General features: G+C 43.8%; 1 protein-coding gene across 9 annotated transcripts in view; it reads left to right on the forward strand.

Annotated features, from left to right (window-relative positions):
- Positions 1-24,836, forward strand: part of Tmem164 (transmembrane protein 164) — a 167,686-nt gene that overhangs the window by 11,474 nt on the left and 131,376 nt on the right. For 4 of the 9 annotated variants that reach the window (XM_037199009.1, XM_028876967.2, XM_037199010.1 and 1 more), the window contains 2 exons: positions 285-507; positions 1,251-1,322. The exons of the other annotated variants lie outside the window; for them this stretch is intronic. The gene's annotated coding sequence lies outside the window, so the exon portion shown is untranslated. The remainder of the gene's footprint in view (positions 1-284; positions 508-1,250; positions 1,323-24,836) is intronic. 9 annotated transcript variants of the gene reach the window in all.

Below are 24,836 nucleotides of genomic sequence, written 5' to 3' on the forward strand. Positions count from 1 at the left end.
GCCCTCCACAGCAGAATTCAACACGAGGTCTTCCCTCCTCCCTCCCTCCCTCCCTCCACCCATCCCTCCCTCCACCCATCCCTCTCTATTTCTTGCCCTCCCTCTCCCTCCCTCCCTACGTTTTTTTCCAAGACTTGTTGCTGCCTTCCTACCTTTCTTTTTCATATTCTTTCTTTCCCATTGCTCTGTCTTTCTACCTGACAACTCCATTCAAGTTGGCCTCCTTCCAGAGTATTTCACGGCTCTAACACGATGCCTTTTACAATGGAAAATGCCTGTTTCAGGACTGGCAAGATGGCTCAGCAGGGAAAGGCGCTTGCTGCTAAGCCTGTTGACTTGGATTCAATCTCTGGGACTCATAATGGAAGAAGAGGAGCTACCCCTGCAAGTGGTCTTCTGATCACACGAAGTGAAGAGATGCAATCAAAATCTCCATTTCATTAGAGAATGTGACATGCCTGGGGGAACTGGGAAGAAACGACCTCCATTTTAAAGGTTCATAGTGAAGTAAGAATGGCATGTGGACAGACTTCATTGGCTATCTGGGAAAGAATGAGTTAAAAAAAAAAGCCTGCTTTCCCAGTTTTAATATATTATCCTTCAACATTCTTTGTAACTTTGAATTTTTTTAAAGATTTTTAATTTTTTTATTACGTATACAGCATGTATGACAGCAGGCCAGAAGAGGTCGCCAGATCTCATTACAGATGGTTGTGAGCCACCATGTGGTTGCTGGGAATTGAACTCAGTACCTCTGGAAGATCAGTCAGTGAGTGTTCTTAACCACTGAGCCATCTCTCCAGCCTGTAACTTTGAATTCTTAGATATTTTATTTTATTATGCGTGCGTGTGTGTGTGTGTGTGTGTGTGTGTGTGTGTGTGTGTGTGTGTGTATGTATGCTATGTGCATGTGTGGCAACTTTGGGAGTTGGTTCGCTCCTCCTTCCATGTTGGTCCTGGAGATAGAACTTAGGTGGTTGGGTTTGGCACCAAATACGTGCTGAGCTATCTTTATATCCCTTTTTTATTTCATTATAAAAAGTCAAAAAGCCAGGCTGGGTATGGTGGCACACATCGTTAATCCCAGCACTGGGGTGGAAGAGGCAAGCAGATCAATGTGATTTGGGGGCCAGCCTGGTCCACATAGTGAGTTCCAGGCTAGCCAGGACTGTGTAATGTGACAGTATCTCAAAAAAAGGAGGAAAAGAGAAATTAATTTTTAAAGAAAACTGTTGCATTGTTTATTTTAGAAATTCTCCTTTTGTGTTGGACTGGAAGTTGAGTTTCTTTAGACAGAGGACTGAGACTGGATTCAAAGTACTGTGAGTATAAAGAAGGAAGATGGCCTTTTATGCATAGTTCTTTAAAAGGGGTGGAGCCAGAAAACCCTTTGAATTTATGTGTTTATTTAAGACATTCTGCTCGAAGATTTCAGGCTTTGGGCTTTGGATTTTTCATGTTTTCTAATGTTAGAGTAAACAGAACTGCTACACACACACACAGAATGAATATAGTTATTACTCCTCTTGCTAGTCACTGCTGCCATTTTCTATTATTTCTTTGTGTGAATTTGTTTAAAAGGAAAAACCCTTTTTGTAATGACTATTTGAGTTTAAAAATCAATGGACCTCTTCAGGAGTTGTGGTGCACACCTTTAATCCCAGCACTCAGGAGGCAGAGGCAGGCAGATCTGTGAGTTCAAGGCCAGCCTGGTCTACAAGAGTGAGTTCCAGGACAGCCAGGGCTACACAGAGAAATCCTGTTTTGAAAATAAAAAAAAACAAAAACAAAACACAACAAAACAAATGAACAAAAGAAAGGAAGAAAGAAAGAAAGAAAAATAAATAAACCAGCCAGGCATGGTGGCACGCACTTTTGATCCCAGCACTTTGGAGGCAGAGGCAGGTGGATCTCTCAGTTCGAAGCTAGCCTGGTCTACATAATAAGTTTTAGTATAGACAGAGCTACATAAGAGACCCTGTCTCAACCCCCCCCTAAAAAAAAAAACCTCAAATCAAATCAATAAACCCTGTTTTCAAAGAAAAATAATGACAAAAATTTCTAGTTACCTTACCCTGGTCTAGTGTTTTTTGTTGTTGTTTTTGTTTTTGTTTTGTTTTGTTTTGTTTTCTTTTTGAGATGGGGTTTCTCTGTGTAGTTTTGGTGCTTTAATCCTCCTGCTGGGATTAAAGGCTTGCACCACCATCGCCCAGCCTGGTCTAGTGTTTTTAAGCAGCAGGCTTTTCCCATATTCCTTGCCCAGGGTTGGTGCTTTTTTCTGCCTCCTTTTCCAGACAGTATTGCAGCTATCAATACCTTTCCACCCAGGTGCAGTATTGTTCTGTATTGGTTGGGTCCAAAGGATGTGGGCAGCCGGGGATGTGGAGGTGCTGGAAGTGTGGTGCGTTGGGCAGGAACAGTGCAAACTCTGGCCTGCGGCAGGTGCTCAGGTGTGTAGAAGGAGAATGAGATCATCTGGAGGGAAAGGAAGCATGCGTCCATCATCATTCCAGCTCAGTGCCTTCCATCTCCCCATCTCCATCACACATCAGCAGGGCTGTCACCTTGGGGTATATTTGGCCTGTGAGTGGAATGGCCTCTGCCAGTTCACCAGCTGTGTTTGCAGAAAAACTCTAGCTGACTATGCTCTGGCTGTTGCTAGCAAAGAGACATTTCATTCAGGTGCTGATTAAATAAGGCACAGAGCCAGACTGCACATTAAGGCCCTTAACTGTGGCTCTGGGAGCTCTGAGTAAACATTTATTAGATGTTCTGGGCACAGCATTAGCAGAGGACTGTGGTGAGGTGTTATCTTCAGAAATCTGGTTGAAGGAAATGGGAGCTAGGAGACACTTCTAGAAGGAGATGGATCCTCTTTTCCTAGAGTAACTAGACCCGAATTGCTGGCATGTACACAGAAGGACTAGAGAGGTTTCCTCACTGCCATTAAGTCAACACATCAGGATTGGGACACAGCAGGGTTCCTGACTAAGTAGGGCAATCAAATCTCTCCTTGTCCTAATGCAAGTTGGGCCTAGTGGAGAGAGCTTTGAAGTTCTGTTTCCACAAGAGGTCTGGCTTTGAGCCCATTACCATGTGACCTTAGGCATGCTGTTTAACTACTTTATCAGTTTCACTCATCTGTAACATAGGAGTACTAACAGCACTTACCAAACAGGGTTGTTGTGAGAATTAAATGAAATCATCTCAATCAAGAATTGAGCAGTAGTCTTGGCTCACTGTGAGCAAAGCAAAGGACGTTAGTTGTTTTTTTTTTTTTTTTTTTTTTTTTTTGGTTTTTCGAGACAGGGTTTCTCTGTGTAGCTTTGCGCCTTTTCTGGAGCTCACTTGGTAGCCCAGGCTGGCCTCGAACTCACAGAGATCCGCCTGGCTCTGCCTCCCGAGTGCTGGGATTAAAGGCGTGCGCCACCACTGCCCGGCCGGACGTTAGTTTTTACTGGCAGTCATTGTAGTTCTGTATATTTCAAGGCAGGAGTGGTAGATGGTGGGTCTGTGGGCTGAGGTGTTACAGTCTTGAGTTCAAATCCTTTTAGCTCTGTAACGCTGGGTAGCTTAGCCTGTGTTTTCATATTTGTGAAATGAAATGATCGCATATAAATATATCAGGGTTGTGTAAAGATGAGAAACCATTAACAAGTCACTTACTGTAGTAAATGGTATGCACATAATGTGCATTCAGTATCTTTTAGTTGGGATAGCGATGAGGTGGGTAACGGCAGTCACTACTACTACTGTTACCCCAACTACCATGATGTCAACTAAAATGAGAAGTTCCTTCATGGTTAGCATTATGACTGGCTGTTTTGATCTTGGGTGCCTGATGGTAGGGCTTGATACTGGATTTAGAATTTTTGTTAACAAAAGCATCCCTGCAATCTTTGTGTGAGGCATGCGGTGGGCAGAAATACTGGCTTTCATGAAGCTAGCACCTGGGTGGTAATGCTTGTGGACATTATGAAGATTACCTTAGGTTAACCAGTCCTTTGGGAGAATGGGGGGCAGGAGGTGGCTCTGGTGGCTTTCCAGGGACCTCTTGGCTTACTTATTCCTGCTCTGTATTAGTGGGCTGACTCTAGGATGCAAGCTATCTTGAGATTGGTAGTCTAGGAAACCAGTGATGAGCAGCAGAAGTATGAAGGGTGTGGTTTTCTGTGGGTGGGTTGGATAGAGAGAGGTGAATGGGTTTCATTTTTACATTTTTCTTAATGTCTTTTGATTGAGTTAATTGAGGAGAATGAACCACTCACAGGGCTTAGAGAAAGGCAGGTTTACTTTTTTACTTTTTATTTTGTTACCAAGCTTGGGGATAGAACCCAAGGCCTTGTGCATACTGGACGAGTATTCTACCTCTGAGCTACATACATACCGCGGCCCAGAGGAGCACCTTTTAAAGCAGACCAGTATCTTAGCTAAAAGGGAAGCACACTGTGGCAGAAGGTTGTTGTTAGGGGATCAGATTCCTGACGCCTTTACTTACAGTGTCAGCAAATAGGCCAAAACAAAGCCACAGCACCACCAGCAAATCCCAGTACCTTCTACAATCCTAGTATTTAGTAAACCTCTCCTTTCAAGAACTACCACTGTTTTAAAATAGACTGTGCTCTGGAGTCTAAGCCACTAGTCACGGGAGGGAGACCCAGTTTAAATGTGGTTTCTAGGCCTTACTATGTCATGTGACTTTACAGCCACGGGTAGGGAGGTGCCTCACCCCCACCTTGGAAGATCTGTGGGTATATTCACAAGCATTGGTGGGTAAAGAGGCAGTTCTTTAGTTGAGGACTGAGGAGGCTAAGGTGTCTTCCTGCAATAGTTCTATTCCCTGGGAGAGCTGTTTGGAGCGCATGTCTATAGCAAACTGCAACCCAAGGGAAGGGCAGACATTAGAAATGAGCTTTTCCAAACTCACCGTTCTAAGACCTAGGAAGGACGGCAATAAAGGATCCAGTTCACATCACTACTTCCTCATCCGTTTGCATTTGTTAAGGGTTTCCTTCACTGGAGCTTCAGGCGCTTGGGTGTGTGTGTGTGTGTGTGTGTGTGTGTGTGCCTGTCACTGCACTTTTATTCTGTTCACTGCACTTTATTCTCTGTACCCTGCAGGAATGTTCCTGAGGCTCATGTGCACACGTCCTTCATTATCTTGAACATTTTCACACTGGGCCCCCTGGGCTGCCAGCTGCTGCTTCTCCCCCGGGCATTTCTCATTCCCAGCCATGAGCAATATGGGCACCCAGAGGAAAGTGACTCATTTCACCTGTGGGTCTCCACTCCGTGTAACTGCCCTATCCAGCTCTCAAAAGAACAGCCTTGTGAGCTAGCATCAGCCAAGGTCAAGTGTCCTTGCTTGCTTGTGGGCTTTTCATTTTTTATTTTCTTGGCCAGTAAGTGAAGAAAAGAGATTGACTTCCAGCCCTGTCTGTGGCTGTCCACCCTGGAAAGGCCCCTTAGGGGGAAGTATTGTCTTAGGCCAAGGTTAGGGATGACCTATTATTGGCCAAGGCTGAGTTGGATTTGCAAAGAATGTGAAGGCCGCTGTGTCCCTGGGTCTCCAGAGCAAGCAGCCTGTTCTTGTTTGGCCAGGTTTCACTTCACAGCTAGCGCTGTTTGCTCAGATGGACGCATGTGGAAACTGGGATCAGCTTCCCAAATTTCTTACTCCCTGCTTTGGGTCTGTCCTGAAAAACAGTTTGCAAAGTACATTGTGGCCCACACCTGTTATTATTTTTGAAATCCTTCTTTTCCACAGGCACTTCACTGTAACCTTGGGTTAAGTTCCTGGTCCTGCTCGGACTGGCCCCTTTTTTTGGGTTCTTCAGTTTCATTGAGAATAGAACTTAAAAACTGACTCAGATGAAGCATAAAGAATATTTTAATAGTGTTTTAGAGAAAACGACAGTCCAGCCAAGTTGTATATCCTGGCAGCTGCCTAGAGGAGGGAGATGGGTAAGAGGAAGAAAAGCCTTTTTTTTTTTTTTTTTTTTTTTGAGCTAGATCTAAGTTTGCAAGTAGCTACATGGTCAGGCAAGGGGAACATCAGAGAATGAGAATACTTGGTGTCAGGGCAAGCACGTGTAGGACTTACTTCTATTTCCTTTTTGTTTTTAGAGACACAGTCTCACTGTGTAGCATTGGCTATCCTGGAACTCACTCTGTAGACCAGGCTGGCCTCAGACTCAGAGATCCGCCTGCCTCTGCTTCCTTAGTTTGGGACTGAAGGGGTGAGCCACTGAAGCCTGGCGTAGGATTTATTTTTAAGTTTTTATTGTATAGGTTTAGGATTTTAGCTGTTATTCAAAGGAGTAATAAAAAGGAGGGAAAGAAAAAGTTATACTTTTGGAGTTAGAGATCAGAAAAGCAGGGCAGGCTTACCAGCAAGTGCACTGAGGAAAAGGATTCTGGGAAATATAAGTACATTGTCTTAGTGAAAGAGGGTAATTAGTCCCTCCTTAGCATGTTTTCAGCTTTCCTGAAGGTAGTCTCCTGGCAAAGTGGCAGGCACAAGTGTATTAATGACTGAGGGCAGGGAGGGCGGTAATAGCACGTTTTCTGATATTGTGACCTTTTGTGCAGTTTAGAACATTGTTTCCACCCAGAGTCAGAGGTAGAGCTCAGATCCCATTCTCTTAAGTCAGAATCATGTACTTAAAGGAGAATTGTTAGGAGGAGGTTAGCTTTCCTTTAACGGGCCTCAACAAAGTCTGCAGCCTCTGCCTTCCTTTTGTAAGGCTTTTTTTTTTTTTGTAAATTTTTTTTTTCAGGACAGGGTTTCTCTGTAACAGTCTGGCTGTCCTGAAACTAGCTCTGTAGACCAGGCTGGCCTTGAACTCACAGAGATCTGCCTGCCTCTGCCTCCCTGGTGCTGGGATTAAAGGCTTGTGCCCCACTGCCCTGCGGCTTTGTAAATCTTAAGGAGGAGTAATTGTGATGTTTCCCTCTCTGCAAATTGCTGTGTTACTAGAGAAATGAGCTGGGCATGAGTGGGAGGGACCAGCCTCAATGACTTCCTCGTCTGATGGTTGTCTGACGAGCTATCTAGTGCTTCCACATTCTTCATGGCATTCCTTGTCAATGTGTTTCTCATCTTGTCATATATTTTAAGCACAGCTGGTTCCTAATTCTGGGATTACAGGTGACATGACTGTCGTACAGAAATGCTTCTTGCCTTTTGAGTGCTTCTGCAGACCTTTGAACTGCTATAAACCAGGAACAGGGTCTGATGGGCAAAGAAGTGTGAGATTTCAGAGGAGGAGCTCGCAGTAACTTTTCATTATCTTACACACTCCTGGAAAAGTTGACAGTAATAACAACACTGGTGACTTTGTGTTTTAGACAAGGCCTTTGTCTTTTTATGTAGTCCAGGTCATCCGTTAAATTCAGGACCCTTCTGTCTCCGTTTCTGAGGTTCAGGATTACAGGTGTGCACCGCCATGCACCAAACCAATCTGTAACATTTTTGAACACTCATTAACTCTGCTGTAGGCTCGACGCTAAGTCTACTGCCCATGTACTGCTTCAGTGGCAGCCTTCCGCAAAGATCACTTTGGGTTTATCTAGCATTTTCACTTGCTTCCAGTTCGTTTGCCCTTTTGTTGACTTGGAGATGCAGGCTATTCTAGCAGCGCTTGCTTCGGTTGTTGAATCAGCTGAGTGATGGGGAGAAGAGCTAAAAACAAACAAACAAACCCTCAGAGCTTAGCTCAGAGGTGGCTATCGTCCCTCATTATTTTTTTCCTTTCTTTCTTTCTTTTTTTTTTTTCTTCTAAGACACGGTTTCTCTGTAAGCACCCTGGCTGTCCTGGAACTCACTCTGTAGACCAGGCTGGCCTTGAACTCACAGAGATCCACCTGCCTCTGCCTCCCTAGTGCTGGGATTAAAAGTGTGCACCACCACTGTCTGGCATCCTCCCTCATTTTTTAGATGAGCAAACAGACAGGTGAAATGACTCTCCAAAGCTGTGGCAGCAGAGAAGGTCAGAGAGTGAGGTCAGAGTTAGAGTATGAAGAACTCATTCATTGGCTATGAGAAGGATTGAAAACTCTTCACCAAGATCAGCATGTTAACAGCACGTGCAAAAAAAAGAGGCCTGAGATATACAAATGAGCTACCTATAGCGGCCCAGTCTATATAGCAGCGATGCCAGAGCCTTCTCCCAGCTCTGCTCCCTTTATAAAAAAAATTAAACTGCTCAGCCATTAGCTCAGGCTTACTTCTGACTAGCTCTTACACTTAAACTCAGCCCATTTCTGTTAATGTATATGTCCCCACGTTTTCCGGGGCTTTACCTGTGTGCCATTACATGCCGCTCCCTGGATGGCAGGCTGGTGTCTCCTCAGCCTTCCTTTTTCCAGAATTCTTTTTCTGCTGGCCCCGCCTATACTTCCTGCCTGGCTACTGCCCAATCGGCATTTTATGTATCAACCAACCAGTCTGCTCTCTTCTTTTGGAAGGGCATTCTCTCTTAATCAAACCTTTCATTGTCATCATTCACCTATCTCTGTCCAGTCTCTTCTTTTGGGACAAAAGAACCTAAGGACTCTCAGCAGATGTCCAGTGGATCCGCATGTCTACCCGTGGCAAAGTTGCACAGCTAAATGGAAGCAGTGCTGGATGGTCTCTGGATTCCCAACTTAGTTTCACATTGTGATGCCACGCATGGCCTCCTTACACTTTTAACTGTTGCAGCATAAAATGGAATTAGACTTTTGCTTTTGCTCACCGAGTTCTTTCCTGTGGCATGTGAGACTGAATTCAGGACCTTGTACATGCTAGCACTTCACCCCTAAGCTCCATCCCCAGCCCCAGAAATCTTGTGAATTTTGAACATTGCGATCCGTAGCAGTTCTCAAAATGACGCTCCTTTGCTGCAGTCCACCTGGGTAACTGTTTGGTATAGGGGCTCCTCTGCCGTTCTGCCTTTTTTCCCCCTTGCCTTCACTTCTCCGGAGACCCTGGTCTTGCTGCCTGTCATGGGCAGCTGGTGCGGGGAGCTGTGTGAGCCCACGAGCCTGTGTGTAGAGCCAGTGTGGCCTGACTCCAGATGCTGCTTGCTTACGCTCATTACACGTGCAGCTGTGGCTAGAAAGAGGCCATTCCTTCCTCCATGACAGAGCCTGGCGTCTGAGACCCGGATCGGAAGTTAGCAGCTTTGTCAGGCATAAGCCACAGTGCTCAAAGGAGAAAAAGGCCAAGATAATCCGCTAGCCCAGTGGACTTGAGCAACACACAGTAATACAGAGTACTGGGTTAAGTACTAGGTAGGCCTAGGTCCCGGTTTTAGCTTTGTTACTAACGGCTTGACAACACCGAGTTGTTTGGGATTGTCAAGTAGCCTGTCTGTGCTTCAGTTTCTTATAGACTAAGACATATGGTGGCTAGTTAAATATACAGGCCTCAGAGCCAGACTAGCTGGCTTCGAGTCCCAGCACTGCTGCTTTCTAGCTTGGCTAAGTGTTGACATTTCTGGGCCTGGTTTATTTTTGTTTCCTTTCTTCTTTAGGTTTCCCAAGCTCATCCCTTTCTCCTGTTTGTTGCCAGGTGAATATACCTGAAGTGCTTGGGTAATTTTCTTAGCTATGGAATGGTAATAATACCAATATCTTTCATGAGGTTATTTTTTTTTTATTTTTTTTTCAGATAGGGTTTCTCTGTGTTTCCTTGGTTGTCCTGGAACTCACTCTGTATACCAGACTGGCCTCAAACTCAGAGATCTGCCTATTTGTGCATCCCCAGTCCTGGGATTAAAGGTGTTCGCTGCCATTGCCCAGAAAAAATTTTAATTTATTTTTATCTGTATAGCTGTTTTGCCTGCATGCGTATCTGTGCACCTTAAATATGCCGAAGGAGACCAAAAGAGGACATCGGGTCCCTTGGGACTAGAGTTACAGTCACTTATGAGCTGTCTATCATGTGGGTGCTAGGAGTCAAACCCTGGTCCTCAGGAAGAACAACCAGTGCTTTTAACTGCTGGGCCATCTCGGGAGGTTCTTATAAGAATGAAATGACTGCCTGTGAACGGTTTAGAATGGTCACGCATAGCACGTGTTCAGAGGTATGAACCAGGGCTGGTGTCTGGAAGGGATGGATGGATGACCTCTGCCCTTCTTTGTCCAAAGGGTAAGTGAGCGTGGGAATCAAGTGAAAGAAGGTCCATGCACGTCTTGGAGTAAAATGCCAAGCCAGAGGAACGATCCTTTAATCCAACAAACTTATTAAACTTTTAGTTAACTTACAGAACAGTCGTGATGAAGGGGGTGGCAAATGTGGCAATTGTTTATCCTGAGTCACTAGATGAACCGTGATGGCAAGAGCTAAGGCACGCTCTGGGAAGACTGTCATAACAGGCCATGCTTTTCTTTCTGACTCTTCCAGCCACTTGATTTGAGATGTGGGACTTTAAAGGCCCCTCGAGGATGCTGGGAAGGAAGGCAGAAGCGGTCTCAGCGTTGCCTGACAGCTCCGGCATTTATATACCCTGACTCCTCTTTTTTCTTCAGTCCTTTTCATTTTCTCTTCAGTCCATCTTTTCCTTTTCTTATTCCTCTGTCCTAGTTCATCTAATTTTTCCTTACATCTTCATCTTCATCACCATCATCATCTACATCCGGTGTCTTATTACAGCAGTCTCCCGATGGATAGATAGTTCCTGCTTCGAGTATCCTTCCTGCTCTATCTACTGCTCTTGCTACTCCCACAATGATACATTCTTGAAAAACCATCAACTGCTCCCAGTTGTCTTTTGTGGGGATGGCAGACAAAGAGGTGCATATACTTTTTTATGGTGTTCTTGGCTGACGATGCTAATCAGCCATAGGCATGTTTCCCAGGGAGTATCTGTTCAGGTTCAAAATGTTTTTAGAGTAATTTTCTAGTCAGCCACTTATCAAATCAGTCAGAGATGGCACACAGACAGGCTTGGTGAATACATAAATCCTCTAGGGAATCAACGCTTGAGCTCCATACATTAAAACTGAGGATCTGCTGTGATTTGGCTCCCAGCCCTTCCAATTTTGTTTTCTGTTGCGTGCTTTCTTGTGCTTTCAGATTGAGTCACGGACACTGTGTCCTTCCATGCCTCTCTGCGTTTATCCTTTGTTCATGCTACACCTTCAACCAGGTATACTTTTTCTTTCTGTTGAAATGCTCGTCATTCAAGGCCTGGTCCAGACAGTCTGCATGAAGCTGTCTCCAGGCTTCCAAGCCCGATTTCATGATTCTCGTCTATTTAGCAATGTTATTCTGCCTTATATGATGTAATTGTTTATACCTTGCCCCTTCCTGAGAGTTTTGTGTTCCTTAAATGTGAGGTCTGGTTCTTTTAAATCAGTTTTGCTATGTCCTAAATTCTGGTGTGCCCTCGGCAATCCTCCCTCCCTCCCCTCTCCCTCCCTCCCTCTCTCCCTCCCTCCCTCCATCTCTAGACAGGCCTGGAACTGTATGTAGCTATGGCTGGCCTTGAACTTTTGGTCTTCCTGCAGGCATCCTGGGATTATAGCCCTGTGCTCCCACACTCAGTAATTCCACCAAGCACTGTCACTCGTGCTGTGTCCCTGGCTCCTTCCTGCTTCTTTTTAAACTTGTTTTTTAGTTAATTGAGTTTTGTTCAATCCCTTGGCTTTTCACATGAGGAGACTGGCTTAGAGACAAAGGTCACGAGTACATTTTGGGGATTGTTTAAATTTCAGATGTTTGAGACATTTAGACCTTTGAGGCTCGCATATTCCCTAGGCAACTGAAATGTGGTTAGGACTAGAAATGTCAGTTATGGAGGCATTTGCCTCGAGAATATAAAGGAAGAAAAGACAAGGGACATCCTTCAAGCTCAAATGAAAGTGGAAGAATAGTCTAGGGAATGTTTCCTTTCTGGGACAGAAAGCTGGTTCAGCAAAGCAGCAGCCATATTGGAAGTGGAAAGACACCCCGGGAAGTGGGGTGATACCCAAGAGTGGCAGGCCTTTCAGGAAAGGGGCTGGTCCTCTGCCAAGCAGTACTGAGACAGGAGGCCCCGAGGGCTCAAGGAAAGGCTTGTCCTCTGTTGCCAACCACTCCACCCACCTCTAAATATTTACCCTATAAATGTTAATGTGTGAGGACCTTTGTATGTGTAGCTCTTTATGGCAGTTGGTAAACAGAGAGCATTGGGAATGAATCCATCAGTAGGCGAATGGTAAATCAGGTCAGTGAATATTGTGTGGCTTTAAAAGGAGCCTTCTGTAACCACTTTGAAAGCTGTTGCTGTACGTTACTAAAACGAAAAGAAACAATAGCACAACGATATGTATGATAGAAAAACCCTTTATAGGTGCTTTTTTTTTATGAGCACACTCTTAAAAAGTCTGGAAGAACATATACCAAAGAGTGCTTGTTCCTGAGTGGTTGGGGGAAGGGACACATTAAACTGTTGCTTACTACCATCCTATATTGTGTGAATTTGCTGTAAGCACAGATTTTTAACAGTAATTAGGAAAAATATTAAGGCTTATGGGTGAAGCTCAGTGGTGGAACACTTACCTAGCAAAACAAAATAATTAGAACAACAGTTGCCCATGCAGAATATTTAAAAGGAGCAAAGAATGCTGGAGTGTAGCTCAGGGGTGAAACATGTTTTGCATGCATGGAGCCATTTTGGGGTTCTATCACTAAGATCTAAAAATAAATAAATAAGGGGTTGGGGATTTAGCTCAGTGGTAGAGCGCTTGCCTAGCAAGCACAAGGCCCTGGGTTCAGTCCTCAGCTCCAAAATAAATAAATAAATAAACAAACAAATAAATAAATAGGAGTAAAGAAAGGAGGTGGTTGGTAGCTTGAGGGAACGGTTATCATAAAATATTCACTGGAGAAAAGATTTGGCAACGAGAAAACACCCTGGGTAGGGGAGGCTGTGCCCCTTGCGGGCTGGGTGGAGAGATTACTGCCCAAACCAAGCAGTTACTCAGTGTCAGGAAGTTGAGCAAAGAGGAGAGGGCATTACTAGAAGAGTAGATAAGTCCCTAGAGGCAAGCAGGGGCTGATTAAGACAGAATTTTAAAAGTAAGCATCTATGTGTGTGGTTGGTGTATATGTGTGAGAGAGACAGACAGACAGACACCCCCTCACACACACACACACAGAGACTGACTTGATGCTCTGAGGTATACAGGGATCCCGGAGCACTCACCACTGTGTGAAAATGTCAGCCTGAAACAGGGTAGAGAAGTTGAGAAAGGATACATGGAATACCAATTTGAGGAGGATAGATGCTTCCAGAAAGGGAAGAGCTCTCAGGACAGTTCAGTGTCTGACATATGTAACAGTGTGGTGTAGGCTGGAGGAGCTAATAGCCTTTTCTGACTAAGCTAAGTCCCCCAGGCCTGCGAGTGCAGCTCAGTGGTGGGGTACTTACTTGCCTGGCATGGACAGATTCTATCTCAAGCTCTGGCAGTAAAGAAGGCAAGGAGACCGCCCCCCCATTCTGGTTTTCAGGTAACTGTACTGCTGTTCGCCTGGCTTAGCGAGCTGTGTGCTGAGGACTGGACTGGAATGCTGGTGCCTCTTCTAGACCTCACCACCCGCTGGACCTGACACTAATTTGGGGTCTAGAAATGGAAAAGGAGAAGGTGGAAGACAAGATTGTCAACATCTGGTGCTCCTCTCAGTCAACTGAGGCTGAGTTGAATAGAAAACAAATATATGCCTGCTCCTCTACCCCACTCACTTTTTTGTTTAGTTTTTTTTTGTTGTTATTGTTGTTGTTTTCGAGACAGGGTTTCACTATAGCTTTGGAGCCTGTCCTGAACTCACTCTGTAGACCAGGCTGACCTTGAACTCACAGAGATCTGCCTGGCTCTGCCTCCCAAGTGCTGGGATTAAAGGCGTGCGGCACCACCACCCAGCTCCTACTCTTTTTTCTTCTCTTCTCTTCCTCCTTCTCTTCCTCTTCCTTTTCTTTTCTTCTTTTCTCTTTCCTTCCCTCCCTCCTAATATCCCTCCTTCCCTCCATCCCTTCCTTTCTTTCTTCCTGAAACATGGTCTCTATGTAGCCCTGGCTACCCCAGAACTCACCATGTAGAGCCCTCTGGCTTCAGATTCACAGACATCTGTGCCCACAAAGTGCTGGGATTTGAAGTGTGTGCCACCATGTCTGGTTTTCTATCCCGTTCTTAAACATATCTGGCTGAGGCCTGGATATAGGCCTCTTTTAAAGTTCCTCACATGATTCCAGTCAGCAGACAGGATTAGGAATCCATCACTACTGTAGAGACTGTGTTAAATATTCAGAGCCTAAGTTGAGACTTGTGTGTCTGTGTGTTAAATAATATCTCAACACAGGTGTTTCCTCCTTTGCATTCCCAAAGCCGTTGGGCTCCACTTTTAGCATAAATGGTCCGTCTCCTTGCATGCTAGTGAGCTCTGCTTCTGTCTAGAGTGGGGTCAGGCCTAGGATGTCAAATTCAGGAGTTCTTCCATAATAGTCAGTGCTTTTGTGGGGCCTCGCCAAGAGCTGCATTCACTGACTCACCCTGAATCATATAACTTGTAGGATGGGTGGGGTACCAGCACTCAGGCCCAGATCTGCATCATACTGGGTAAAAGAGCAGAATTTGTGCTACCTAGCTGTTCAATCACTGTCACATAATATGACAAGGAACTTTGTTGTCTTGTGCAATGCTTCTTTGTATTAAAAGCCCAGGGGTGGTAAAATCTGCCACATTTCAAAAGTCTGGTGGGAGAGAGGTTTGAGGAGACCTGTTTGGCATGCAAAAAGCTCCTTATATGCTAAGTACTGTGTGGTGAATCTACATCATTTAACAGTTATTAAGCAATTACTCGGGGCCTAGCATGGGAAGTGGGAGAAAGCACGGTACATGCTTCTGCCCCCAGGGAATGTATTGTCAAGGTTCATTTGTAGTCAGATTACTGCAGTTTTACGTGGCAGGTTCGTACTGAGTTCTTGTCCAGAAAATGGGAGAGGTAGGAGGGAGCTGAGTTCCTGGAGTTCATGACCTTTGCTTTACCAATGGGAACAAACCTCAGAGAGGAAGCTACTTGCCCAAGGCCACAGCACTTGGGAGTAGCAGGGTCATGACTGGTCTGTCACGCCATCACCCTTTGTGGTTATGTGACACTCTGCCCCATTTGAAGGATGAGTGAACCTAATGTCCCATATTAAAAGTTTAATGAGAATTCCATTTTGTGCTTTATGCCTCCAGGCTTCCTTGTGGTTTGGGGGAGGGAGAGAGGGACTAGAATTTCTTTGTGTGTGTGTGTGTGTGTGTGTGTGTGTTTGTGTTTGGTTTTAACAGTTTTGTATGTGTATATAATGAAAGTTTTTTCACCTTTCATTCTCCTTGGCCATCCCTGTCCCTCTCCTGCTAAAACCCATCTTCTTCCCAATACGTCCCTCACCTACTGTTATGGCTTTCTGTGTGTGACCCACTGAGTTTAATTAGAACTCCTTGCTCGAATGTTGGTGAGAGCTTATTTACTGGAGCATGGGCAAGTCTCGGTGGTTATATCACTGAAGAAAATGACACCCCTCTCTAGGCAACCATCTCTCTCTTTTTGGTTTTTGTTTGTTTTGTTTTGTTTTGTTTTTTTCTATGCAGGATTTTTCTCTGTGTAACAGCACTGGCTGTCCTGGAACTTGCTTTGTAGACCAGACTGGCCTTGAACTCAGAGATCTGCCTGCCTCTGTCTCCCTAGTGCCTGGCTAACTATCTCCTTCCTTCCTTCCTTCCTTCCTTCCTTCCTTCCTTCCTTCCTTCCTTCCTTCCTTCCTTCCTCCCTCCCTCCCTCCTCCTCCCTCCCTCCCTCCTCCCTCTCTCTCTCTCTTTTCGAAACAGGCTTTCTCTGTGTAGTTTTTGTGCCTGTCCTGGATCTCGCTCTGTAGACCAGACTGGCCTCGAACTCACAGAGATCCATCTGCCTCTGCCTCCCGAGTGCTGAGTACTGGGAATAAAGGTGTGCGCCACCACCGCCCAGCATATCTCCTTTCTTAAGACCTTGCCCAGAAGATAGCTCTACCTTATCAAAGACCAAGCGTGGCTGCTTTCTCCTTAACTAGAGTAGCTGGGACTTGGTTCCTAGAGTCCTTTTCTATTGCTTCTAATGCCCTTTCCCAGACCTGGTGTGTTTCTGATCTCTTCCTTCCTCCAATTGCTCTATATTTTCCTTTTGTGAAAAGCACCTTGGAGACTGGAGGTGTCTGGTTTTGTGTGGGCCTGAGAATGAATGCAATGGTACCAGCCAGAATCATTAGCAGGCTTTTTTTTTTAAGTCCTTATTTCTTGCTGGTCCAGAGTTCAGAAAATAGAACCCGAGTTTGGGGTTTTCTTGGAATAGGCTGGTGTAATCTGAAGTGAAGATGGTGGACTTGAACTTCCTGAATCGTCTTCTCACACAGAGTGCTGAGGATGTGGTAATAGTACCAAGTAACATTTGTTGAATAATACCATGTGGCAGGCATCTTGAGGAATACATAGATACATAATTTGGCATTTCCAGGTTATATACAGACAAATAAAATCCATGTTGGTTAGCTAGTGTGTCTGAGGTCACACAGCTAGAAAGTGGACAAGTTGGTATGGATATTTAACATCTGGTTGATTCCAAAGCTAGCATGGTTAAGTACAGGTTGACTCCTTCATCTGTACAGTTCTTGGTGACAGAAATACTTTAGATTTCAGAGGTTTTCAGATTTTGGATTCCTTTTATGCTTTACTGCCAGCTCATGTAAGCACCCAAAAAGGTTTGGATTTTGAATTTTTTGTTTCTTTTTTGGTTTGCTTTTGGGGTCCTTACATTGGCTTGGTCTCTATGTGCTAAAATAATAGAACCTACCATTAAAAGACCTCTGCAGTTACAGTTTGAATCTGTGACGAGCCCGTTGACAATTTTCTGTAAGCTTTTTTAGAGAATTGGTCAGAAGACATCTGTTCTGTACTGGGGGACCAGCTGTTTGAGGAGACCTACCCATCACCTGCCGTGTCGCGTAAGTCCCTTCCCTTCCTTGAGACTCAGTTTCTGCATCTGTGGGAGAGCCGGCAGTATTGACACAGCTTTTCAGTCAGTCTGTGACGTTGTCAGTTCATTTCTTGCTTTTTAGTGGAGTGAAGAGACTGAACAGGATGGGGGACCAAATGTGTCAGAAAGGTAAAAATGGGGAGGGAAGAATTTCATGATGCATTCTGGATGGGTCAGTCAGCAGCACATGGTTCCAGCATGCTTCGCCAGTTACACATTGCTTTTGTTTTCCTGTGGATTTTATGCTGAAATGGAGTTTCTTTGCTGTTAGTACCATGTCAGAAAGTGTTTTCTTAAATTGGCTGTTGTTATTTAATTTCAGGTGTGTGGTCTCTAAAGATATTTATAAACATCAAATAAAGGCTGAAAGTTAACAGGGGACTTAAATATGTATGAGATACTCCTATTTTATTGCTCTATGTTAGAATTACAAGAATGTGTGTTCTATTTTGCAAGAGAGCTTTGCTTCCAGAAGAGAGCAGTCTAAACAATGGGTCATACACGTGTTTATTATCTCCTTGCAAACTTTTAAGAGTTAAGTAGGTACATAGCTAGTTCTAGTATAATTTTCTTTTTACTTTTCTATTTTCTCTTAAGTATCACTAAGGCTAACCATCTATAAAACCCCACACTCCATTTAGAAGAATGGCAGTTTTGATTTTTTTTATCCTGTCTCACACAACACAGGATAGCTTTGAACTTGTTACATAGCCAAGAATGGCAGTGAACTCCCGATCCTCCCTGTCTCCACCTCCAAAGTGCTGGGATGGCAGGCATGCTCCAGGTTTATGTGGTGGTAGGGGCAGAATTCAGTGCTTCCTGCAGGCTAGGCAAGAACTCCATAACTAAGCTTCATCGCTAGTCCTAAAGCTTTGATTTAAAGAAAAAAAAAGGTTGTTATTATGGGGTGTGTGTGTGGGGGGGGTGTTCTTGTGCCTGTAAGTCTTGTTTTTTTAAATAGACACATTGGATTTAATAGAAACTTAGACTGTTATAACAAAGGACTGGTTTAAGAGATGTCAGCCCATTATGGTAGGGAGGGTGGTCTCTTTTCTCCTTCTTTGCTGCCTCATGCACATCTTCAGACTTTGTCTGTCCCACCAGCTCCCAAATAATGACACAGAGACTTAATAATTATGAAAGCTCGGCCTATAGCTTAGGCTTCTTTCTAACCAGGTCTTATAACTTAAATTAACCCATTTCTATTAATCTATGTGTTGTCACACACTCTTAATAGCTTGAGTCTATCCCACCCAAGAATTAATATTTCTAAAGCCACTATGTGATATGTAGGAAGTATTAAAAATATACCGCAGCCCCTGCTTATAGTTAGGAACTTCACCTTTCTTCTAATAACCCATAGACAGCTCCTGGTTTTCGTCTGAATAGGGGCTGAGATAGACCTTTCCTTTGGATAATGAAGGGTATCTACCAGGAAGTCTGGATTTCATCTTCTTAGGAAGCTTGAAGTTGTTGACTTTTACTGCCAGTTAAAGAGCTGGTAAGATTAGGGCAGAAAGCTCCAGAGAGAGGGTGTGTTCTTCTGCTAATTACTCTGTAGACAGCGGAGTGTGTGGGTAATGAGCTGTATGCTGGGTGGGGGAGCTAAGTGTCCACCCTTTGGGAAAACATGGGCAGGTTCCACTGGCTCCTGTGACAGGCAGCTCCCTGACTCTCATCCCTGGAGATGTTTTGGAGTCCAGCAGAGCTCGGGTACTAGGCCTGTTAGCGGCTTCTTCACAGTCATCATAAGCTCCATTTAGTTTACCTCTTACTTTGTGCTAGGCACTCTTCTATGTACTTTATGTGTCTTAACTCATTTACTACTCACAACAGTCCTTAAAGAGAATTAGCTTGTCCAGAGTCGTGGAACTAATGGGTTAGAACTTGAATTAGAAAACAGGTGATCTGGACCCAGAGCCTAGGAGCATAACCAGATACTATTTCCTTTTCCCTTTTTAAGTGGCATATAATTTTGTTAGTTGCTGGTGCCTAGGAATATGATGGATTTTTGTTCATGATCTAGCTAACCCTTGCTAAACACTTTTAAGTTAATGATAATGAATTTACTTGGGGGATTCTTTTGAGTTACCTGTGTTGGTAATCATAATTGACAAATGAGACACCTGTGGCTTCATTTGCAGCCAGTTGGTTTTTTTCTGTTTCCTATTTTTTTTACATTTATTATTTTAATTTATGCATATGAGTATCTTGCCTGCATACATGTATGTGCACCATGTGCATACCTGTTGGACCCCCCACCCCCTTGAACTGGGGTTACAGGTACTTGTGAGCTATTATGTGGGTCCTGGGAACCGAACCTTCATCCTCTGCAAGAGCAGCAAGTGCTCCTAACCATTGAGTCATCATGTCTCCAGCCCCCCTAATAGTTCCCTTTGTTGTTGTATTGTTCTGGTACAATGTTTGGTCCAAGTGGCAGCAGTTTATACCCTTATCTTAAAGGATATGCTTGGGTATTGTGCCACTCCGAGGGGTGTTGCTGTAGATTTGTTCAATGATACACATTAGGTTATAGTAGGCCCTTTTGTTCTTGGCTTTACTAAGATTAAAAGAAGGAGTCATGAATGGATGTTGGGTCTTACAGACTTTTTAAAATTTGAGTCGACCCTAGCGCTTTTGTTTTTAGTCTTTAAAAAGTAGTGGATTTCATTGATTGATTATGTAATGTTAAAGGGACTTTGCAGTCCTGGAATCAAGTCCCCTTGAGTATGACGTATTATCTTCTCTATTATTCCTGGATATGGCTTGCTACTGTTTGGTGGCTTGATAGCTACGTTCCTGAGGGAATCCGACTCCAGTGTTCTTTTGCCATCTTTTTCTCTCAGGTTTTGATACTAAGTGTATGTTACTAGCTCATGTAATGGGTGGGGTAAGTGTTTCTTCCTTTTCTAAATTTCCCAGTAGTTTGCATGGGAATAAGAGATCTTACTTGATTTTTGCTAGAAGTTTATGGAAAAGCTGTTAAGGTTTACTGTCATAAGGGCAGATTTATGCATTTCTTCTTTTAGTCAACTTTTACTAGATTATTATTTATGGTTTTTTGTCATATCCATTCATCACATATTTCATATAGGCATCTTACAGCAACTTGGTCTGTAGAAGATCAATAAGGGTGGCATGTTGATACCAAAAGCATCCTTCTAGGTGGGCTGGGTAAATTGGATTTTGAGCCCCAGGGAGGAAACACGTTTAAAGTCAAAATTGCACATTTTCAGCTAAAGAATTTTAGTAAATTTTTAAATTTGGCACTGCCAGACAAAATTAAGCACCACACATCCTCCAAGTGTCTGAGGTTTTCATCAGCATTCAGACACCATTAAACACTCCACACTTCTGGGTCTGGGCATGGAGTTGGGGGCCCGAGCTTTGTTGTTCATTGGCCTTAATGACATTGCTTGGTGAGACAGGCTTCTGACCCATAGGCTTCTTCCTATTGCTTGCTGTTTCTCTGAGACTTGACCCAAATCTTGTGACTTTCCCTCTTCCTTTTAGGTTTAGGGCTATAATTATGTGGCAGGTGTGAGGTGTGGGAAAATTGAGATAATAGTTACATTGGTGTTCTAAATAATCTCTTCTGCTCACTCTGCTGAGAAAGAAGCAGCATCTGCAATCTGTAGAAGACAAGTGCTCACAAGGACTAAGCGACAGAAATGATCGCAACTACTGTCTCTTTTCATTAGATGTTTGAACGGAATTGGACTATGTGAAGTGGGAAGTCCTACTGAGAGGCAAATTGCATTTGGGCACATCCGGGTGGGAATGGAAGTTTTCAGCTTCAGCTCTTGAGCCTACATGGTGCTGTGAAATCTTATTTTCAGGCTCTGTTAGGGCAGCTCCTAGTTCTGATTACATTTCCCAAATAAGCTCTCGCTTGTCATCTTCCTTTCCACGCAGAGAATTTTCGAGAAGCGGGAGCAGGTGAGCCAGTGTCATTTCATGTCAGCACAACAATCCTCCCCTTTCAGTCTCTTGGTTTTTATGAAGTAAACCTTTATTTAGTTTTGTTTACAGAAACAAAATCATAAGTAAAAATAAAAGATGGATAAAAGAAAGGATTTGCTCCCGGAGATCTATTTTCCTCCATTTTCTCTGAAAAGGCCTGGGCGAATGTCACTTTACATTTCTCATAAAAGTGTAGTGTGAGATGGAGGAGGTTGCAGATACTACAGACCATGGCTGCACAAAATAAAGATCAGAGCTTGAAGGAACAGCAATTCAAAACAACACTAGTCATGCATATGCATGTTTAATATTTATTTATTTATTTAACATGGGGGGTGTTCATGTCATCTATGTCTGTGCACCATCTATGTGCCTAGTGTCCTTGGAGGCCAGCAGAGGGCATCAGGTCCCCCAGCACTGGAGTTACAGATGATTGTGATACCCAAACGTGGGTGCTGGGAATCGGATGGGGTCTACTGGAAGAGCCGCAATGCTCTTAACCACTGAGCCATCTCTCCAGCCCCATGCATATATATATATATATATATGTTTTAAATCAATGGATAATCTTTGAGACAGAGAATAAGGTTGTAGGCGCATACACTTTGATCCAACTGTTGGGGGCTTGGTGGCCAAGTGATACAGTTCAAGTTAGATCACTTTTGTGAGGCACCACACATACAAGATTACCAGGAACACTGCACTGACTGGCCCAGGATCTCTGATACCATCACTGGACCATTGCACAGGGCACTGACAAAATCATATCCCATGGCTCTGCTGTTGCTGTAACTCCAGTAGCTGATTTATTTCATTTCCCTCATTACCTTACTATATACCACATCAAAAGGACAGAAGATCAGAACTCAGCCTCAGGAAGGAAGGGACCCAACAAGTGTCACTTCCTCTAGTGATGCGTGTAGATAAGGAACTGATGGTGGTCTAGGGTGTAGCAGAAGCCCTGTCTTGAATACAGGAAAGCAAGTGACAGTGCTCTATAAGCTGGGTAATGACGCCAAGGATGGTTGTCATCATGACTTCCGAGATTGGCTGTCACCCAGGGACTTTGCTGGGCTATGCTTGCAGGCAGTTCCTAAGAGGTCCTGGAAGCCCCTTTCCTGTACAGGTGCCAGGAAGTGGCACAGAAATACTGTCTCCTGGTGACTGTAAAAGCCAGGCAGCTAAATTTAATAAGACATTTGTCAAGAAGATGGAAGATAATGACCAATTTTGGGTAGACAGATAGTTGCCTGCTGAAACAAAGCATGTATTGAACTATTTTGGAGTAGGAAGAAGCATTGCTATGACAACAAATTACTTATATTTGATTTAGAAGGAGAGCAGTGCAGCTAAATGGTTCAGAAAGCTCATGAGAACAATTGTTGGTACGGGTCTGTGTTAAAATATAAAATGTTAAGTATGATCCGTTAAATAATTGAGCATCGTGGTGTATTCTGTATCTTTTCCCTTTTCAATAAAGTACAATATAAATAAAATTAAATGAAAAAAGGGAGCAGAGTTACTTGCAAATTGTTTCACTTTTTAAGATGCCCCAAATGAAATCCACGGTATTAATTTGTTGAAATACAGAAAATGCTGTTTCTCATTTTTCCAGTGATTAATCGTGTGTGTGTGTGTGTGTGTGTGTGTGTGTGTGTGTGTATGAGAGAGAGAGAGAGAGAGAGAGAGAGAGAGAGAGAGAGAGAGAGAGAGAGAGAGAGAGAGAATGGTAGTGTGTTTATTGAAAGGGAAACTGCTCTTGAGCTCATTTCGATCCTTTGCTGTGTTCGTGGCTGAGAGGAAGTGTAAACAGTGATTGGAGTCAGAGGCTCGTGTGCATCTGGGGAAGCATCCTTGAGGCAGGGCCTTGAAGGCCTGGCAGATCTAGGAGAAAGGACAGACGCCTGTGAATATGGAGGTTTGGCCTATAGAGACAAGACTCACGGTTTCCTAAAAGTGAAACGTACCTGGCGAGACTGAGCACCTTTGCTGGGGACAGGTCTCAGAGTCTTTAGACTGCCTTCTGAGGGTGGGCACATCTTACAGCTCTTTGAGGGCTCTTGAGCCAGGCATTTGGAATGCATTTTTGTCCTCTCCTTTCTGCCTCTTGCCTCACTTTACCCCGTGTCGGCTCCCTATTTTCCCATTGTACTTCTAGGTTGTAAACTAGGAGAGAGGATAAAGCTTGGAAATGGACAACTTAACTTTAGGAAGCCTGGAACATTACCCTAAGCTTTAAGCTGCCTCTCCAGCCAGAGCTCACACATTCCCATAGCCTTTCCCTTTCTTTGGCGGGGAAATTCCACTGGTCCTTGTTACAGGGAGGAGGCTGTGTCACAGAGGTCATTTCAAAGGAGGAAACTAGAAGACAGTAACATGCCCAACCTTAGGCTAACCTCCTATAAATGAGGAGTGGCCCTGGATCAGAGCTGTTGACTTTGACAGGTACGCCATTTAAATTCTGTCTTCCTACATGACAGGTTTAGTGTTTTATTGGCTGGGATCACGTCCCATCATGCCCCACCTTCTTCAGAAACATCTGCTGCGCTCAGGTGTTTATCTGAAATTGTGACTCTGTTCCATAAAGGCTGTCACGAATTGGAAATACGCCTTTTTGAAAAATACTAACCCATTCATTATTAGAGAGAATTTGGAAAACAGGGAGACTTGCAACGTTTTTCTGTAATGGGCTTTAGTAATGAACATTACAAAGATTTGTGGGCCAGGTCACAACTACTCAATACCTACCGTTACTGAAACTCAGAAGAAGCAGTCACAGGTAATGACAACATGTAAATGTATCTGTGGCTGTGCTCCAACTACACATTATATCTAATCAGTCAGCGAGCCAGATTTGATTTACAGATCATACTTTTCCAGGCCCTGCATACAAAATCATAAGCAATCATGATCTCACCACTGAGATGTGAGCATTCTACTATCCCTCCTATGTATATTATTTTCACTGTTGTAACTGTACTGTATCTTACCAACCTGGGCCCCACTTTTGCGATTATTACAAACATTGTCTATGTTGAAAATTTATGACAGTCAATTCATACTGGTTGCATAATATTCCACCGTATAAGTATAACTAGATCATTATGTACCCGATAATTTCCTCTTATTCTTTGTAGTTATAAAGACCCTTACCGAAAAGTTCTTTCTGTCTAAATCTTTGTGTTTCAGATGACTTCTTAGGTCTTTTTCCATGAAGCAGAATTACTGAGTCAGAGGATGTGAATGTTGAGCTGCTATTCAATGTTGTGTTGACCAAAGTCATGGTCATTAACATTTCCACAGTAATGAGAAGAGACTGAGCCTGGGCCACCTTCTCCTTGTCAACACCAGCTAGTCTCAGGAAAGCAAACTCTTAAAATGGTATCTAGATTAATGTATACTTCTCGTATTATTAGGATGAGTATTGAAAGGATTTCAAATAATTATTACTTTTCATAGTTTTTTTTTCCTTTTCCTTTTTCTTCGTCTTCTTTTTTTTTTTTTGGTTTTCAAGGCAGGGTTTCTCTGTGTAGTTTTGGTGCCTGTCCTGGATCTTGCTCTGTAGACCAGGCTGGCTTCGAACTCACAGAGATCCACCTGCCTCTGCCTCCTGAGTGCTGGGAATAAAGGCGTGTGCCACCCCCACCCCCCACTTTTCATAGTTTCTTGGGTGTGCTCTTCCCTCAAGGCACATTGGACCTAACTCGATTCTCCTTTTCCTCATGTCTTTTTTCACACTTCGGTTCCTCTGGCTCCTTCAATCTCAGTTTTCATTCATCCTTTAGTTGCCATTCCGGATCTGAATGGAGCTTCAGTCAGTGCAGCCTCGCTTAGTTCCTCCTACTCGATATGA

This window comes from Peromyscus leucopus, chromosome X (assembly GCF_004664715.2).
Source record: "Peromyscus leucopus breed LL Stock chromosome X, UCI_PerLeu_2.1, whole genome shotgun sequence".
NCBI classification, from domain to species: domain Eukaryota; kingdom Metazoa; phylum Chordata; class Mammalia; order Rodentia; family Cricetidae; genus Peromyscus; species Peromyscus leucopus.